Raw genomic sequence first — 6,000 nt, 5'->3', positions numbered from 1 at the left:
AGGACAACAAAGTCAAGGTATTGGAGTGGCCATCACAAAGCCCTGACCTCAACCCTATAGAAAATATGTTGGCAGAACTGAAAGTGTGTGTGCAAGCAAGAAGGCCTACAAACCTGACTCAGTTACACCAGCTCTGTCAGGAGGAATGGGTGAAAATTCACCCAACTTATTGTGGTCAGCTTGTGGAAGGCTACCCGAAACATTTGACCCATTTCAACAATTTAAAGGCAATGCTACCAAATATAAATTGAGTGTATGTAAACTTCTGACCCACTAGGAATGTGTTGAAAGAAATAAAAGCTGAAATAAATAATTCTCTCTACTATTATTCTGACATTTCACATTCTTAAAATAAAGTGGTGATCCTAACTGATCTAAAACAGGGAATTTTTACTAGGATTAAATGTCAGGAATTGTGTAAAACTGAGTTTAAATGTATTTGGCTAAGGTGTATGTAAACATCCGACTTCAACTGTATATGCAACCACTACCCTGAGAGCACTTGATTCAGTATATCATGCGGCCCTCAGGTTCATTACAAATCAGAAACGTCAAACACATCATCGTGATCTCGACAGCGCTGTTGGCTGGTCGTCATTGACCTTGCGTATGTTTAAACACTGGTATACACTGATTTATAAGGCCATATTGGGTAAAATGCCATTTTATCTCTGTTCTTTTTTTAGTCAGGTCGGTAAATAAATATCAATTACGGTCCCATTCTGATTTGCTTCTAACAGTACCAAAAATTAGAACAGAACATGGTAGAAATAGTTTTAGTTACTCAGCTCCGTGGTCCTGGAATTCTCTCCTAAACATTTAAAAATTGGATGATAATAGTTTTGTTGGTGGAGTTTAAACACTTGATCAATGTATATGTCATAGAAGAGTGTAATTGTCTTTAGGACAGCTGTTTTTTAGTCAAGTATGTGAACTGTATGTGTGTTTATGGTTTTGTTTAATGTTGTTAGTGTATGTAAGTTATTTTGTCTGAAAGGTTGTTCCTCCAGCTGCTATTGGACCAGGTGCTATTGGACCAGGTCTCTGGTGAGAAAAGTTCTCAATGAGAAAAGCCTGAATAAATAAAGGTTAAATAAAATAAATAAAGTAGACAGACTACACAGCACGCTAAAGAATAAACATTTCAACGAGTGTCCAGCCCATACACAGTACAGTCCATACTTATAAACAGGGGACTGTCCCCATTTGAACATCTTCATGGGAGACATCAGAGATATTATAAGCCATGTAGAGACAAAGAATAGATGTAGTGTATCCAATAGCCCCAAAGCCACTCAGATACATTTAGCACTCCATGTTATAGCGTGACAAAGAATGTTCTTAATTCAACGGTTGTTAAATTAATTTCAACTTAACTATCTGTGCGGAAGATAAGAGAAGTAGAAAAGTTAGCAGTAAACTTTGAAAAGAAATCGTCTTTCAGGGCTGTGCGATTTCAGCATGTCCAAAGGGGACAGTGAGTGGGATATCCTGAACTGCAGTCAACACACTGCTATGAGCCAATGAGTCAGCAGCTCTAAGATGCTGTTGCTACGACGACACCATGGTAATGGAATTCCTTCCATCTGTCCCAACACCCCATATGGATCCACTCAAAAGAAGTACTATACAAATGAATACGATTGATTGATTGTAAGTTCGTGATAGTATCAAAGCCTGTTCCCAGAACTGTTTGTGCCTACTCCTTTTCACTCAATGTCACACCAAACACGTTTAGCATGACAATTCCATAAGGAGTTGGCAAGAGAGCAAAACCAGACTGGTACCCATTCTAATAGAATAAGCAGCTTTAGCAACCCAAACCACTTTGTTATGCCCTGACTATGGCTTCACTGGCAGATGACATATTACAAATTAAATCAAATGAAATGTTATGTGACATGCGCCGAATACAACAGGTATTCTCACCTTACCGTGAAATGTTGACTTACAAGTCCTTAACCAACAATGCAGTTCAAGAAATAGAGTTAAGAAAATAGACTAAATAAACTAAAGTTTTAAAAAAAGAAAGAAGAACAATACTGAAATGGCATGTTACAGGGTGTGCTGTACCAAAAACACACATTGTGATACAGTGGGTGGACACATACGATAATAGCTGCATCCCATTACAAGGGTTGTATTCATTAGGGCACACTCTAGCAAACCCGTTTTGCAATGAAAAATGAAAACAATCATTTATTTTTGGACAAGTTCAGGTAGCACCCTCCCTCTTTCAATCCATGTTCTTCCGTTTGATGCCTAATGGTGAATGTGAACTACCATGACACCCCCCGTACACTCATCATCAAAATGCCATCCTCGATCTCCACTTCCTTTGATGAAGGGAATCTAAGGGCTCCTGCTCTGCAGGCTTGAAGGCATGTCTGATTTAAAACGTTTTCTGTAACTTATTTTCTATTCCCCTTACCACACACTCTCTCATGCTCTTTCCCTCCATTTTATCGTCCAATCTCTCATCATTATACTTTCCATCCATTTTTTCTCTCTCCATCTATCGTCCTTGCTTTCCCTCTGTCTCTCCAATTCCACAACAGCATGTGACACCAGTTCCCAATTATCTGGGTGCCTTTGTCTTGCCTTACAGGGGGTGCTGCTGCAGTGTTTTATGTAATAATGACTGTCCTGGATTAAACTAGCCCTGCTACTAGTCATCATTGACACTGCCTTGCGAGTGTCGAGGGGTGTGTTATCATCATCACCACTGTGACTGTTTCACAACCTCACCACTTAGCCCCCACCCGTCAGGCCAGACCAGGCCAGACCAGACCGCTAAATCCCACTTACTGTATTTACCAGACCCTCTTCTTTCTCTCTTTAAAACAAAAGAAAAAAGGAGAGAGGCAGTCTCACTTCATACATATTTTTTGTTTATTGGATAGAATATTGACAGAAACGGTAGAACGGTAGAGTGTGTGCTGAAATAGCAGTGGATCTCGTGGTTCGAACCCATGCTGCAGTGTCATTTTTTCCCCCTCCATTGGCAGCGACTGAGACCACCCCAGGCTACAGACCCTCTTCTATATGTAGTAAGAACACATTAACATGCAGTGTGCAGACATACAGTAATCAGTGTTTGGGAAGCTACTCTGAAAATATAGTTTACCAAGCTACCAATTACTTTACACTGGAAGAAGCTAAACTACACTAAAGCTACCCAAGGAAAAATATAGTTTAATTTGAAAAATCATCATATGGAAATCTGACATGGCTACAAATTGCAATTGGGGTCATATGTTAACAGAATGTGTAATTTAACCTATTAAACACAAAAACAAATGTTTGAAGTGAGAATTAGTTAGGTGTGATGCCGAAAAGAAAGAAAAGGATTACCTACTTTACCCAGATTTTATTTGAGCTAAAACAGTAGTGTGTAGTTCCAGTAGTAAGCTGCATGGCAAAAAGGTCATTAACTACTGAAAACTCTACCGAGATTTGAATTGAGTTCAACTACCACTAAGCTACCGCAAAATGGAGTTAAACTACTAGCTGAACTACATGTAGCTCACTACTCCCCAATACTGCTAGTGATGTGTGTGTTCTAACATGATACAATGCATCTGTATATTTTCCTGCCCTAAGAATAGGCTCTCACGAAGACATGAATCTAGACATAGATCTGTACACAGAATACCATCTAACGTCAAAAGTAACTCACCCAACATACACTAGCTACGCATACCTCTATAAAAAAAGAACACATACAACCATCCCTTTTACCCCAAAACACTTGGTCACTCAGCCCCACCCCATGACATCCAGGAAGCAGAGTCCCTGCCCATCTTCCGAAAACATCTGAAACCCTACCTTTTCAAACAGTATCTTAAATCATAACCAGCACTTGCACTTAAACCCCCCTTCTAGCTCTGACTCTACTGACAGCTACAATATTAAGGAAACATGTACTTTCTATGACTGTGATATGTGGTTGTCCCAGCTAGCTATCTGGAGATGAATGTACTGACTAAGCCTGAGATATGTGGTTGTCCCAGCTAGCTATCTGGAGATGAATGTACTGACTAAGCCTGTGATATGTGGTTGTCCCAGCTAGCTATCTGGAGATGAATGTACTGACTATGACATGTGGTTGTCCCACCTAGCTATCTGGAGATGAATGTACTGACTAACCCGTGATATGTGGTTGTCCCACCTAGCTATCTGGAGATGAATGTACTGACTATGCTATCTGGAGATGAATGTACTGACTTGTCCCACCTAGCTATCTGGAGATGAATGTACTGACTATGACATGTGGTTGTCCCAGCTAGCTATCTGGAGATGAATGTACTGACTATGACTGTGATATGTGGTTGTCCCAGCTAGCTATCTGGAGATGAATGTACTGACTATGACTGTGATATGTGGTTGTCCCAGCTAGCTATCTGGAGATGAATGTACTGACTATGACTGTGACATGTGGTTGTCCCAGCTAGCTATCTGGAGATGAATGTACTGACTATGACTGTGACATGTGGTTGTCCCACCTAGCTATCTGGAGATGAATGTACTGACTATGACTGTGACATGTGGTTGTCCCACCTAGCTATCTGGAGATGAATGTACTGACTAAGCCTGTGATATGTGGTTGTCCCAGCTAGCTATCTGGAGATGAATGTACTGACTATGACTGTGATATGTGGTTGTCCCACCTAGCTATCTGGAGATGAATGTACTGACTATGACTGTGATATGTGGTTGTCCCACCTAGCTATCTGGAGATGAATGTACTGACTATGACTGTGATATGTGGTTGTCCCAGCTAGCTATCTGGAGATGAATGTACTGACTATGACTGTGACATGTGGTTGTCCCATCTAGCTATCTGGAGATGAATGTACTGACTATGACTGTGATATGTGGTTGTCCCAGCTAGCTATCTGGAGATGAATGTACTGACTATGACTGTGATATGTGGTTGTCCCAGCTAGCTATCTGGAGATGAATGTACTGACTAAGCCTGTGATATGTGGTTGTCCCAGCTAGCTATCTGGAGATGAATGTACTGACTATGACTGTGATATGTGGTTGTCCCACCTAGCTATCTGGAGATGAATGTACTGACTATGACTGTGATATGTGGTTGTCCCACCTAGCTATCTGGAGATGAATGTACTGACTATGACTGTGATATGTGGTTGTCCCACCTAGCTATCTGGAGACTAAGTCGCTCTGGATAAAAACGTCTGCTAAATAATTAAATAAAATAAGGACAGTAGAGGACGACACAAGACAGATAGACTGAGCTCCGCCAGATTGGTATCCTATATTTTTGTCAGTGGAGATGGATGGCGACGTGGGGACTCTAAGTAGGTTACACAGATTACCATCCCCAGTCTCTGTGGCCTAGAACAGTCCTGGGAGGCATACTGTCAGGGCTGACAGAAAACAGGCCAGGAAATGTTATTAGCAGCAGGAAATCGCCACCGCCTCCACTGGGCAAACGCTGATGAACTTCCAATTGTGGTTAATGTTTGGTCGACAACTGTTTATTTGTGGTTGTAATCTGGGATAAATTGAGAGAGACTGTAACAAATGAAATAAATTGGACAAAGACGTCAGATGAACATCCAAACGTGGTTGATATTTGGTTGAGCTCAACAACAACTGTGAATTCCACCGAACCGTGAAACCTTGAAACGCAACCGTTGATTTGTGGTTGCAATCTGGGTTAAAATGAGAGAAACTGTGCGAGTTTATGAATGATTTGGGGAAATTCAACAAACTAGTCACATTGGTGCAATGTCATTATGTTGATAAAGTTGAATATTGTAGATCATAGGCTGAAAACCTCCAAACAATATTGGAGTCATTTTAGAGTCAGTAAGGCTAATAATGTCATTTTTAAAGGAGCAACTATACTGCCATTACCTTTCAGTCCAAATATGCATGATCCTAGGAACAAACTCAACACGCAAGAGTATTTAGCAGCTCTAGCGAGAAAATGGAAGTCAAAACCTGTTTGTAATTAACAACTAGACT

At 40.7% G+C, this 6,000-nt stretch overlaps 1 protein-coding gene across 2 annotated transcripts in view; it reads right to left on the bottom strand.

Annotated features, from left to right (window-relative positions):
- The window catches only part of LOC112233897 (protein kinase C zeta type-like), a 151,640-nt gene that overhangs the window by 80,563 nt on the left and 65,077 nt on the right, over window positions 1-6,000 (bottom strand). The gene's annotated exons all lie outside the window — the stretch shown is intronic.

This window comes from Oncorhynchus tshawytscha, linkage group LG22 (assembly GCF_018296145.1).
Source record: "Oncorhynchus tshawytscha isolate Ot180627B linkage group LG22, Otsh_v2.0, whole genome shotgun sequence".
Classification (NCBI taxonomy): Eukaryota; Metazoa; Chordata; class Actinopteri; order Salmoniformes; family Salmonidae; genus Oncorhynchus; species Oncorhynchus tshawytscha.
This window is presented reverse-complemented; position numbering and strand designations above follow the sequence as displayed.